At 54.6% G+C, this 13,431-nt stretch overlaps 1 pseudogene across 1 annotated transcript; it reads left to right on the top strand.

Annotated features, from left to right (window-relative positions):
* The first annotated feature begins 2,929 nt into the window (after window positions 1–2,929).
* LOC310918413 (olfactory receptor 14J1-like) lies at window positions 2,930–3,863 on the top strand (annotated as a pseudogene). Its single transcript has one exon. The product of its transcript is annotated as an olfactory receptor 14J1-like (transcript).
* The last annotated feature ends 9,568 nt before the right edge of the window (window positions 3,864–13,431 follow it).

The following is a 13,431-nucleotide window of genomic DNA, read 5'->3' as shown; positions in this document are numbered from 1 at the left end:
ACAGCCCCCAGCAAGGGATCCCCTCTGCCTCTGGGCACTGACACCAGCCCTGAGCAAGGGGCCCAGGCAGTGGGCTCAGGGCAGTGCCCGTGGCCACAGCCCCTTGCCATGGCCCAGGCCAGCTGGGCATGATGATCCAGCCTCACTCCTGGCCCAGGCCAGCCCTGCACTGCCCTTCCCCACTGCCTGTCTGCACACAAGCACTTCCAGGCCTCTCTGCATTTCCCTTGCCCTCACTCTGGGCTCACTCACACACCTCCCAACAACCCACCTGCAGCTTGGAGCTGCAAGGAGTTCAAAGCTTGTCTGGCCTTCAGGAGTTGGTCTAATTCTGCCTTCAGCCAACTCTGGATTTGTGTTTATTGCAGAACTTCCTGTGTGTCTAAAACATTCCTTGCATGGTTCTGCCCTGGGGAAGGGGAACCTCCTTGGTGGCATCTTTGCCTTGGCACACACTTGAGGAGATTGTCTGAAACAATGTGCAGAGTTTTAGATTTCTAAAAAAAAGAAAACCCACTCTGCCTGAGTACAGCCAGTTCTGCAAGCAAAGCAGGTCCCAGGTGAGTGATGTGAGACAGGATGGGGTTGAGGAATGTGGAGCAAGGTTGTCCACACTTGGTCAGAGCTCAAGGCACAGCTTCTCTGAGCTGGCCAGACCTCCTTGGGAGAGACTCTGGATCAGTATCAGTCACTGAATGCATCAGTCACTGCTTCTCTAAAGAGAACAGTAATAAAATACATCCTTTCAAATAGAAATGTGTTTTTCTTAGAAGCTCTTGGAAACTTTTCTCCATAACTGCAGTAGGAAACCTTCCTAATGAACTGCTCCAGACCAGAGGGAAATCAAGGCACAGCCATGGTTTATCAGCACTTGCTTGATCCTAATGAGTCCCGTGGTGCATTTGGTGCTGAGCCCTGGAACCTCAGGGCCTGAGAGGAGATTGCACAAACCTTTCCAGGAGTCAAAGCCAGAAGAAGGACCCAAAGTGTCTGGAAGCATTCATGGGTCCCACTGATGTCCATCCCAACACAGGCTGCTCACGGAGTCCTTGGAGGAGAGAATTGGAGGTCAGGATTACACAGAAAACTCTCAGAGACTCAGTGTGGGAAGGAAAATCCAAAGTACCTTAAACACTTTGAGTATCTCAAAGCGTGAATGAGCCCCACTGAGTGTCAATGCAAAGCTCCCAAAGGACTCATTAAAGCAGATAATTGGAGGCCAATTATCACACACAGCACTCAGACTCAGTGGAAAAAGTAGTTCCTTAATAAACTTTGAGTACTGTGAAGTGCTAATGAGCCCCACTGAGTGTTGTTACTGACTCAGAATCCCAAGGGACTTGTTAAAGTAGATAATTGGGGCCATGATTGCACAAATCTCTCATAGAGTCAGTTTTAAAAGGGAAACTCCAAGTACCTTAAAATAACTAAAGTATCTTGAAGCATTAATGAGCCCCACTGAGTGTCATTACTGACAAAGCCTCTCAAGGGAGTAATTACAGCAGATAATTGGATTGCACAAACCTCTCAGAGATTCCAAGGCAAAAGCAAAACCCAAAGTCCTTTGAAAAACCTGTCACCACTGCCTGCAGTTCTCTGCTCTGCCTGGGGCCTGGGGACACTTTCTCTCTCCTGTCCTTCAGTGGGGACCATTAAAACTTCAAGATACTTTGGAGTTGGATTCTGACTTGGAGTTCTTGAGAAATTTCATCATCTCCCTCTGATGTTCAGGGCCTCATCACAAGCCCCAAGAGGGTCATTAAAGTCCTTGTGCTGTGTCTGTGCTGCTGAGCTGGGCTGGGCTCCTGGCACAGAGGCAGCTCCTGGCAACCAAGAAGAGCTTAAAACCACATTTCTCTTGATGAGCAGCTCTTCTCCCAGCCCAGCAGGGCTGGGGCACTGCCTGCAGCCACCCCGGGCACAGCACACAGACACAGAGAGCTTCAATCACTCAGGGCTGGGAAGGGGCTGACAAGTGCCTGGGGGAGAATCACTCCCAGCCCTTGGCACAGGAACCTCTGGCTGCAGGACAATGCAGCTGCAGCTCCTGCAGTCCTCTCCTAAAGCTGGAACATGCCAATGCCTACAGACTCTGTGAGTACATTCTCTGCTTCTCTCCTGTGTAGAGCAGCCAGGGGTGCCCAGGGCTGTCGTGCAGAGCAGGGTCCTGCAGCCCAGGGCGCTGTGCTGGGGCAGGGACTCTGCTGCCTGCCAGGGACAGCTCTCAGCCAGCCCTGGGAGCTGCTCCCAGCACTGGGGGACAAGATCTGGGTGGAAGGAGACATAGCTGGTGAGTTGTGGAAGTGTTCTTCTTGGGTGGTGAAGATGCTGCATTGTTGAGGATGGCTCCCAACATGGCATTTAACTGCAGAACATTTCCAAGTAGATTATCCAGGGAGCAAAGCGAGGCAGGGGCTGCATAAATGGGGAAATCCTTCTTTATTAATCTACTGCTCTGTGTTGCCTAGATGGGAAATTGCACATAGACATTAATCTCTATGTTCAGGTTGAGGAAAAAAGAACCAAGCAATTTTCTCTCAGACCTTACTAAACGAGGCAGTGACAGAAATCAGCAAAGGGCCCCTTGCAGGCAGCACCAGAATCACTTTTCCAGCCTACTCAGGGTTGCTCTGAGGTTGCCATCAGAGCCTGCAGAGCCAGAGTTTACCCTGGGCAGTGCCTGAGCTGGGAGGGCTCTGCAGGGCAGAGCTGAGCCCCCAGGGCTGGGCTGGGCTCTGGCAGCACTGGCAGGGCCCAGCCCTGGGCACAGGGAAGCAGCTGCAGGCAGGGACAGCTCCAGGCAGCAGAGCCCTGGGCAGGCACTGGGGGGAAAGTGCCACCAAGCTGGGCTGGGATATTGAAAGTCCTCTCCAATCTGAACTATTCCATGATTACTCTTTTTACAGATCCCCATGCCAAGACAGCACAAATGTCCAACAGCAGCTCCATCAGCCACTTCCTCCTGCTGGCATTGGCAGACACGAGGCAGCTGCAGCTCCTGCACTTCTGCCTCTTCCTGGGCATCTCCCTGGCTGCCCTCCTGGCCAACGGCCTCGTCATCAGCGCCACAGCCTGCGGCCACCACCTGCACAGCCCCATGTTCTTCTTCCTGCTCCACCTGGCCCTCAGTGACCTGGGCTGCATCTGCACCACTGTCCCCAAAGCCATGCACAATTCCCTCTGGGACACCAGGACCATCTCTTATGCAGGATGTGCTGCTCAAGTATTCTTTTTAGTTTTTTTTGCTATAACAGAGTATTTCCTGCTGACCATCATGTGCTACGACCACTACGTGTCCATCTGCAAACCCCTGCACTACGGGACCCTCCTGGGCAGTAGAGCTTGTGCCCACATGGCAGCAGCTGCCTGGGCCAGTGCCTTTCTCTATTCACTGCTGCACACAGCCAATACATTTTCCCTGCCCCTGTGCAAGGGCAATGCCCTGGACCAGTTCTTTTGTGAAATCCCCCAGATCCTCAAGCTCTCCTGCTCACTCTCCAACCTCAGGGAACTTGGGCTCATTGCTGTTAGTGCTTGTTTATTATTTGGTTGTTTTGTGTTCATTGTTTTCTCCTATGTGCAGATCTTCAGGGCCGTGCTGAGGATCTCCTCTGAACAGGGACGCCACAAAGCCTTTTCCACCTGCCTCCCTCACCTGGCTGTGGTCTCCCTGTTCACAATCACTGGCACATTTGCTCACCTGAAGCCCCCCTCCCTCTCATCCCCATCCCTGGATCTGGCCCTGTCAGTTCTTTACTCGGTGGTGCCTCCAGCCCTGAACCCCCTCATCTACAGCCTGAGGAACCAGGAGCTCAAGGCTGCAAGTGTGGAGACTGATGACTGGATGTTTTCAGAAACATTAAACTGCTGGCCAATTTCTGAAAATCACTTGCAATATCTTTGATAATTCTTGTTGGTTTGGTTGTTCTCCTGTGCTTTACTTTTTTAATATTGCCATAAAGAAAAGCCATTCTTTGTGCCATTTCTCATTTAGTTTCTCTCCACCTTCCCCTGTGGCCACAAACTGTGCCAATGAGGTGCTGCACTCTTGGTGGCTTTAAAGGAACTCAAGGATGTCCCAGCCAAGTTTTCTGCAGAGATGCCCCTTTTGTTCCCTTCTCTGCAGCTGCAGCAGCAATGTCTGTGTGCAGAGCTGGGGGCAGATCAGGGCTGGCACAGCAGCTGTGCCCAGGAGCAGCAGCCCTTGGTGCTGCCAGTGCTGCTGCCGTGGCCCTGCCCCGCTGCCCTCCTGGCCCTGGTGTTGCTGTAGGGCCTGAGGGCTCTCGGGGCCGGGCACAGGGCTGGGGGTGGCAGTGCCGGGGCTGCAGCAGGGACAGGCCATGGGCACTGCTGGGGCAGCGCTGACGCCTCAGGGCAGGGCCTGGAGGCTCCAGGCTCCTTGCCCAGGCTCTCTCCAGAAGACGCCCAGGCCATTGCTCAGCACAGAAAAGCCCCGGGAGCAGCCCCAGGCTGGCCCTGGGCAGGCTGGGGGCAAACAGCAGGCCTGGGGCTCTGCAAGGGCCCTGGGGGAGACGGGAAGGAGCAGCAGAGCAGGGGCTGATCCATCCCCACTGCGCTGGACACCCCAGGGCAGCGTCCCAGAGCGTCCTCATGCCCCTGCCAACAACATCCCCCCTGGGCAGCCCTGGCCTCTCCCCCAGCTCACACAGGGGCCGCATCCTTGCAGGCACAAACACGGCAGCACTGCCTCAGGAGCCCCTGTTTGCACTGCCCAGAGCAGGCCTCAGCACCCCCATGCTGTTGCTGTGGGGAGATGAACCTGAGGGAGCACAAATGCCATCAGCCCCTGGGGCCAGGAAGGGCTGGGCCACAGCAGGGAAACCACTCAGCTTTGGCGTGGCCTCTCAAGTCACACAGAGAGTTTGTTCCCGTCAGCTCTGAGTTTCCTGTGCCACTGCAGACGTTATTGCTCAGAGCCAGGGCTGCCTGGCAGCCACCCCCAAACTGCCCTCAGCATTTCCTTTGCTTTACCTTGGCTTTCTTTACCCTTCCCTGGTACAAATTTCTTATTCTTGCCCACCCCTGTTCCCTCCCCTGCAAACAGCCCATCCCTGGTTGCCCTTTCCTCTCTGGCCCCACTCCCCATTGCAGTTCCTGAGTTGGCACCATGGGAACGTCCCTTGGGGAGCAGGATCATCCTCCAAGTGCTTCAGGAATGTTCCTTTAGAGGAACATCTGACCAGGCCCTGTCCCCATTCCATTTTATTCTCTCCACTTTGGAGTTGGCCTGCTGGGTAGGATATGGAAATCGGTAGTGTCTCAGTGTCTCCCCATTCTTCCCTCCAGCCCTAAATTGTAACTTGTATTAAACACTGCAAATGGCCTCATTTATCTGGTGGGGAAGATGTGAGCTGGAGAATGTTATTAGGATTTTGTTTTCATGAACCCTGTGATAGTAAAAAAAAAAATGAGGTTTGTCATTTTGGTGTGGTGCTGGGTGTTGGGATTTGGGGGTTTATTTCTTGTTCTTGTTATTATTATTCATTAGTATCACTTTTCATTGGTAAGACTTTTAAATCTTAGACATTATTAAGAGTGTCTGGATATCACTCACTGGGAAAATTCCTTTGCTTTTCCCACCAGGATTAAACTGTACAGTCAACTCCAAGTAGCCAGTGGATTCTAAAGATGGAAAATCCTGTTAATGGTGGGTTTGGTGCGGTTTGGAGCTGGGGAAGGGTCTCATCCCCTCCCGGAGGTGCCCCAAGCCCGCTCTGCTGCCACGTCTGCACTGGCGGCCCCTCAGGGCTGCCCTGCCCTGGGGACATGGTGGGACCCCCCTCCTGCCAGGGCTGAGGCTCCTCATGGCCCCTCACAGCCCTTCATGGCCCCACAGAACCTCTCCTGGCCCCTCATGGCTCCTCACAGCCCTTCATGGCATTTCATTTCCACTCAAAGCTCTTCATAGCATCTCACAGCCCTCACAGCCCCTCATGGCCCCTCACAGCCTCAAGCATGGGGCTCCTCCCAAAGGAGGAGGGGTCGGGCCCTGCTTGTTCTCCTTTCATTTCGGTCCCTTCCCAGCCCTGAGGAAAGAAAGGCTGCAATGGAGCCTTTCCCCAGCCTTTCCCTCTGGGTTCATTGCGGCTGAAGCTCTGTGCTGGTGCTGGCCCCAGCGCCAACATCCCCGCAGCCCCGCAGGCCTTTGGTGTCCCCCCGTGTCCATTCCCTGTCCCCGAGTCCCGCCCGGCTCTGGCAGCAGCAGGAGCCGCAGCGCAGCGGGCGCCGGCCCGGCCCAGCCGGGGCTCCCGGGCAGGAGCAGCAGCAGCGCCGGCCCCTTCCCACCTGCTCCTGCCTCGCCTTCCAAGGCCTTTGTCCACCTCAATTCGGCACTAGAGGAACAATCACCCACCAACAGCCCTGATTGCTCAGGGCCCGCCTGTGCTGCCCTGACCCAGCCTGCAGAGAAAGAAAGGATCGGCTTCCAGTGCTGTTTTCAGCGCTGTTTTACTCACCCTGAGGTGACAGCAGGAGCTGCTGCTGCCTTTGCCTTGGCAATTGTGGATCATGGCTGCTCTTGCCCCTCTTCTGGTGGCCACTTGAGCTTTATCCATAAAACTGCAATTGTCCTTTTTGATTAGTGCCACCCAGAGGTGCTTTTATGATAGGAAACTCTGGCATCATGAGTAGCAGATCTCCAAATGTTCACAAGTCCCTGAGCACAAAGTTGAGGAGATTTAAAGCCACACAGGCCACATCTGCAGCACTCAAACACAGCCCTGTTGCTGCTGAAATAGAATCAACTGACAGAGGCCATCACAGAAATTGCCTCTGTGGTGTCAAATAAAATGAAAAAATCCACCAGGAGAAAGAGAAACCAGAACTCCTCGTCTCCCTTCAATGCTTCCTCCAAGCAGCAGCAGCAGCAAGTGGAGATGGGCAGAGGTATTTGCAGCTGCTGCTGATCCCAGCTGGAGCCCAGCCTGCTGCCCAGGGCCAGCGGGAACCTGAGCCCAGCCCGGGCAGCTCCCGCAGTGTCGGGAGCTCAGCGCAGGCGGGGCCAGGCCCAGAGCCCCGGGCACGGCCGCCCATTGCGGGGCAGCCGCGCAGGCGCAATGTCCTGCGGCCCAAACCTCCTGCTCCTGCCACACAGCAGCGCCCATCCTTCTCCCCCTGCTCCTCCTCTCCCAGCACGCCACCAATTCCAGCTCCCAGGAGCCTTCCCAAGACAGGGCTCAGGCTCCTGTTTCAGCCTGAGTGTCCCTGCAGTGGAACAGGGCATCTTTCAGGCACTTCCACAAGCTCAGGCTTCCCATTTCATGAGGCATCCAGGATGAAAATGGCCTCTTTCAGAAAGGCAAATCCTACAGGAATGGCTGAGAAATTATTAGAAAAAAATGACCCTTCTTCCAGACAAAGTTCACCAAGTCATTCCCTGCATTTCTCCTCTTCAGATTCTTTCAGTCATCTACTTGGTGACTTTCAGCTTGTTCTGGTGCTTACCATGAACTGATTGTGGTCTTGATTTAGATCAATGCCTGAGATGTAGAATCATCTAAACTGAACACAGAAACAAACTCCCTCTGTCAGCCCACTTTCATGCTCAAGATCCCGTTCCAGGTGTCCATGCGCATGTTGGAATGATTATCACACAACTCTCCCCTCCTGGCTGCAGCCTCTAGAGATTCATTCTCTGCATTCAGCCAGGCTTGTATTCTCTAACAACTCCTGGTACCCCAGCATGTTTTTTAGAGTAGAACAGTAACAATGAAATTGCACATCTTCCCACTCCACAAGGAAAAAGAACAAGCTGTAAATTTCTCCAAATATTTGTCCTGCTTTGCTGCAAGAGTTGTGCTGCACTCATGGTGTGGAAAGCCAAGGGAAGCTGCAGTTGGTGGCACATCTTGTGACAGAAGTTTGACCTCATTCGCCAGGAAAGGTTCTTGGAAAGAGCAGATAAGACTGTGGAAAAAATTCCTGGAAAATTAAAACAGCTTTCTAGAAGTGAAATGACAATGGAAAGAAACAATCCAAGATGTTTTCTGCTATTGATTTCTATGCTCGCCTTTTCCATGTTGTCCTACTTCTCCATCCCATTCATTCCAAATGGATCTCACCTCTAAGACCGATGACTTAGCCAGTTTTAGACACTGTAAAATACCACAAGCTACACACAGTTTGCCTTCCCCTGTTCTTGTTGGAAAGCAATGCTGGAGCCATAAGTGCAGGTCTTGGGTCAGGCACGAATCCTCCAGGCAGGGAATGTGCCCTGACAGTGTGTGAGCCTGAGCAGGGCCAATGCCCAGCAGCGTTGCTGTGCTCGGGTTCCATGGAAGCATCCCAGGAGCAGCTGCTGACGTCAGGAGCCATGGCAGGCACCAGGCTGCTCCAAAGGCCCTTGGCAGGGTGGGCTCCTGGCCTGGCTCTGTGTGCCAGGAGCCGGCAGCGCTGGGTGCAGGGAGCCCAGGGAGGGCACAGAAATGCTGGGCTAGGAAATGCTGGGGGGGACAGCGAGATGGGCGTGTGCAGCCGGCCAGGGCACAGCAGCAGCACGCACAGGGGGCACAGCCTGCAGGACACATGGCCAAGGGCTGGGCAGGGCTGGCAGGGCCACAGGCACCCAGGCCTTTGTCCCCTGGGCTCTGGCAGCACCTCTGGAGGCCCCACAGGAGGAACTTTCCTTTCAGGGCCTGCACTTTGCTCCTCCCTGGCCCCTCCCTGAGGAGGCTGGCAGGGCTTGCAGTTTGATGACATTTGTCCTTGCTGCCCCTGCCATCCCACTGGCCCACAAAGAGCCTCGAGGCACCCGGGAGGGACAGGCCCTGCTGTGCCAGGCCTGGGCTCAGGGCTTGGCCTTTCTGCTCCCTCCAGCCAAGGCAGGCCTTGCTCAGCACTGCAGTTCCTGCTGCAGTGCCCCAAGCTGGCTCAGCCACTGTTGGAAAGGGACTTGAGGTACCTCGATCCCCTCAGGGGGCACATGGGAGAAAACAACAAACTTCAGGGTGGTGAACAAACTTTCAGCTTGCAAATTTCAGAGAATGAGCTACATGAGAAATCTTAAAGCAACATGGAATTCCAGTAAATCATTTCACAAAGCACTGACTGAGCAAACTCTGACCTGTCCAAGTTCTCCAGATGTTGAGAAGAGGAAGTCAGGAAAAGAGAGAGAGAGGGAGGGAGATCCACAGTCCCCCTTGGATCCAGCACCATCTCAGCTGCTGGGAGTTCCAGGGACATGGGACATGTCAGTGTCACACCCGTATCACAGCCTCACCTGCTCTGGTCCCTCTCACAGGTGGGGTTTTTGGGGTGCCAGGGGCTTGGTAGCCACTTTGGGGCTGGAGCAGAGGCTGCAGTGGCTGGGGCTGGGACAGTGACCATCCCACCTATGCAGAACTTGCCCTGGCCCCCAAACACACCCTGGAGATGTCTGGGGCCATTCATCATTTCTCTGCTCTCCAGCACCGAGGCAACGGACTGTGGCTGCAGCTCTGAGCTGGTGCCCAAGGCAACCACCCCTGGCAAAGGGGCTGCATGGAGCTGCTCTCAGAAAACCCCCCAAGAGCTGAGGAGTGCCCAAAAGCCCCTCAGAAATGTGGAATACCCCAAAATCTCTTCAGGAACATGTAACACCCAAACCTGAGTCAGTAATGGCCTCCCCTCCCTTCATCTTCCCCAAACTTTGACTGTCTATTTCCAGACCCCACCCCACCTCCGCAATCCAAACCCCAACCCATCTCACTTTTGCTGGACATCGAGATCCCCTTCCCAAGCCTTATTTCTCCCATTTCACACCTCCCAAACCCCATCTCAGTCATCCTGCCCCAAACCCCTAAATGCTCCCAAGTATCCCCCTGTATCCCAGATTCCCTTTAAACTATAGTAAAAAGTGAGGCTTTAGATGCCTTTTATGAGTTTATTGATTTTTACAAAAATATTATATATTTAAAAGGAATGAACATTAATCAAAATAGTATTAGGGAAAACCAAACAAAAAGACCACCCGCCCAGTGTCTCACCAGTGCAGGTCACAGGGAATGTGGGTCACCAGGTCTCTGCCCAATGTGGGTCCACCAATGGGAGGTGGAGTTGGAGAAGTGCAGGAAACTCTTCCCACAATCAGGGCACTCACAGGGCTTCCCTTACCGGTTCCTCCATTGGTCTCTGTTAAAGTGAGAGCTCCTGGACAAGCTCTTCCCACAAGCGGGACTCATGTAGGGCCAATCCCTGGTTTGGATCCTCTGGTGGGAGATCAGGTTAGAGCTCTGGCCGAAGCTCATCCCACATTCCCCACACTGGTGGGGCCTGTCCCCAGTGTGGATGCGCCGGTGCCTGATGAGGGTGGAGTTGTGCTTGAAGCCCTTTCTGCAGTTCAGGCACAAGAAGAGCCTCTCCTCTCTATGAATCCACTGGTGCTTGATGAGATTGGAGCTGGTCTGAAACCTCATGACACTTGTAGAATTTGTCTCTCTTGTGGATGTGCCGGTGTCTGATGAGGTGGGAGTTGTGCTTGAAGCCCTTCCCGCAGTCGGGGCAGCAGAAAGGCCTCTCCTCTCTGTGAATCCGCTGGTGAGAAAGGAGATTGGAGCTGGTCTGAAACCTCTTCCCACACTCAGAACACTCATAGGGCCTCTCCCCAGTGTGGTTCATTTGGTGGATGCTCAGTTGGGACCTCTGGTTGAAGCCCTTCCCACATTCCCCACACTTGTATGGCCTTTCCTCAGCGTGGGTGTTCTGGTGGCGGATCAAGACAGAGCTCTGGCTGAAGCTCTTCCCACATTGCTCACACTTGTAGGGCCGTTCCCTGGTGTGGATCCTCTGGTGGCGGATCAGGTTGGAGCTCTGGGTGAAGCTCATCCCACATTCCCCACACTCGTGGGGCCTCTCCCCAGTGTGGATGCGCCGGTGGGTGATGAGGTTGGAGTTTTGCTTGAAGCCTTTCCCGCAGTCGGGGCAGCGGAAGAGCCTCTCCTCTCTGTGAATCCGCTGATGCTTGATGAGATCTGAGCTGGTGTGAAACCTCTTCCCACACTCAGGACACTCATAGGGCCTCTCCCCATTGTGGATCCTCTGGTGTCTGATCAGGTGGTCTCTCTGGCTGAAGCTCTTCCCACACTCCAAGCACTCGTGGGACTTCTCCTCATCATGAAGCTGCTCATGGACCAGCTCAGAGCCCTGGCTGAAGTTCTGTCCACCTTCCTGGCACTGGGGTAGATCTTTCCTCCTCAGAGCATCCTGAGAGGGGTCTGCAGACCCTCCCCCTTTGGGATCTCTGGGGCTTTTCCTCCCTGTTGCATTCCTGCACTGTGGAGCCACTCAAAACCGCCTCTTCCCCGAAGTTCTCCCCTAGGGATTTGTCCTCCCTGGTCTCCATCCTCAGCTTCTTGTCTGGGGGAGAAAGGACAAGGAGAGGATGGGATTTGCCTCTGTGCCAGAGGGAAGGGGAAGGGGATCCCCCCAGTCCATCCCCAGCAGGACGGTGTTGGCAGCAGGGTTGTCCTGCAGCCGGGGGCTGTGCTGGGCTGGGAGATGGAGCAGGAGAGAGGGGGAAAGGGGCACTGACTTCCTCCTCACCTGCCTGGCTGTCCCGGGGCATCCTTCTGTTTCTCAAAACCTAAACTAAAAACCTAAAAGTTTAAGTAAAAATGCAGTAGTAAAAAATTCCAAAACAACACACAGAGTCAGAATACAACCTGACACACAGTCAGTCAGCGGTGTTGATAGCAGTCCAATCAATTTGTGGCTCCTGTCCTCCTGCAGTGACAGATGGGGTTTTCTTGAAGCAAAGCTCCTCTAGAAGGCTGTAGTTTCTTCTGAAGGTCTGTGGTGGTATAGATGGGTCTGGTGCTCCTCTGGGAATCCAGTGGAAACAGGCTGCTTCTGGTGTGGTAGATATCAGATTATATCCAGGTAGGAATGCTTGGCTCCTCCCTCTGGGTGAAGCATCTCCCAATGGGATGATTTACTTTTATCAGTCATGCAGTGAACATCAATGGCCCATTAACAGAAGATAAGCCCCTGGAGGGAGGATGGCTTGTGGAAGAGATAAAGAACACTGCCCCACCTGGTTTTAACAGCTGGGCCATTAACAGAAGATAATCCCTGGAGTTATGAAGGATGGGCCATGGAAGAGATAAAGAACACTGCCCCACCTGGTTCTCACAGAAGGCAATAGAATACATTGTTTTGGTTGCATCTTGGATTGCAACCTAAGAATGAGCTCCAGGCTCCTTGCCCAGGCTCTCTCCAGAACACGCCCAGGCCAATACTCAGCACAGAAAAGCCCCGGGAGCAGCCCCAGGCTGGCCCTGGGCAGGCTGGGGGCAAACAGCAGGCCTGGGGCTCTGCAAGGGCCCTGGGGGAGATGGGAAGGAGAAGCAGAGCAGAGGCTGATCCATCCCCACTGCGCTGGACACCCCAGGGCAGCGTCCCAGAGCATCCTCATGCACCTGCCAACAACATCCCCCCTGGGCAGCCCTGGCCTCTCCCCCAGCTCACACAGGGGCCGCATCCTTGCAGGCACAGACACGGCAGCACTGCCTCAGGAGCCCCTGTTTGCACTGCCCAGAGCAGGCCTCAGCACCCCCATGCTGTTGCTGTGGGGAGATGAACCTGAGGGAGCACAAATGCCATCAGCCCCTGGGGCCAGGAAGGGCTGGGCCACAGCAGGGAAACCACTCAGCTTTGGCGTGGCCTCTCAAGTCACACAGAGAGTTTGTTCCCATCAGCTCTGAGTTTCCTGTGCCTCTGCAGACGTTGTTGCTCAGAGCCAGGGCTGCCTGGCAGCCACCCCCAAACTGCCCTCAGCATTTCCTTTGCTTCACCTTGGCTTTCTTTACCCTTCCCTGGTACAAATTTCTTATTCTTGCCCACCCCTGTTCCCTCCCCTGCAAACAGCCCATCCCTGGTTGCCCTTTCCTCTCTGGCCCCACTCCCCATTGCAGTTCCTGAGTTGGCACCATGGGAACGTCCCTTGGGGAGCAGGATCATCCTCCAAGGACTTCAGGAATTGTCTGCAGGCTCCTGCAGTGCCTGGGGCTGCTCCCTTGCCAGAGGCACCCCAGGCCAGGGGGGCACATCTGGGCTGCTGTGTCTGGCTGTGGAGCTCCTGTTGTGGGCCATGAGGAGGAGCTGCAGAGGCTCTGCAGGACTGACAGGATGGGCTTTGGGGCTGTCAGGAGAAGCTGAGGGACCTGGGCTGCTGCACCTCCTGAAGAGGAGGCTCATGCCTCATCCTGACACTGCTGCAAGGCTGCTTTCAGAGAATCACACAATCAGCAAGGCTGCAAATGACCTTGGACATCATCAAGTCCAACCTGTGCCCTGACACTGCCTTGTCTCCCCTGAGCCTCCTCTTGTCCAGGAGAAACAAGCCCAGCTCCTTCAGCTGCTCCTCGCAGGACTTGTGTTCCAGAGCCCTCCCCAGCCTTGTTCCCTTCTCTGGACACGCTCCAGCCCCTCCCTGTT

The sequence above is a fragment of the Zosterops lateralis genome (assembly GCF_965231275.1).
Source record: "Zosterops lateralis genome assembly, chromosome: 23".
Lineage (NCBI taxonomy): Eukaryota > Metazoa > Chordata > Aves > Passeriformes > Zosteropidae > Zosterops > Zosterops lateralis.
The sequence above is the reverse complement of the archived record's forward strand: the minus strand, read 5'-3'. Positions and strand labels throughout refer to the sequence as shown.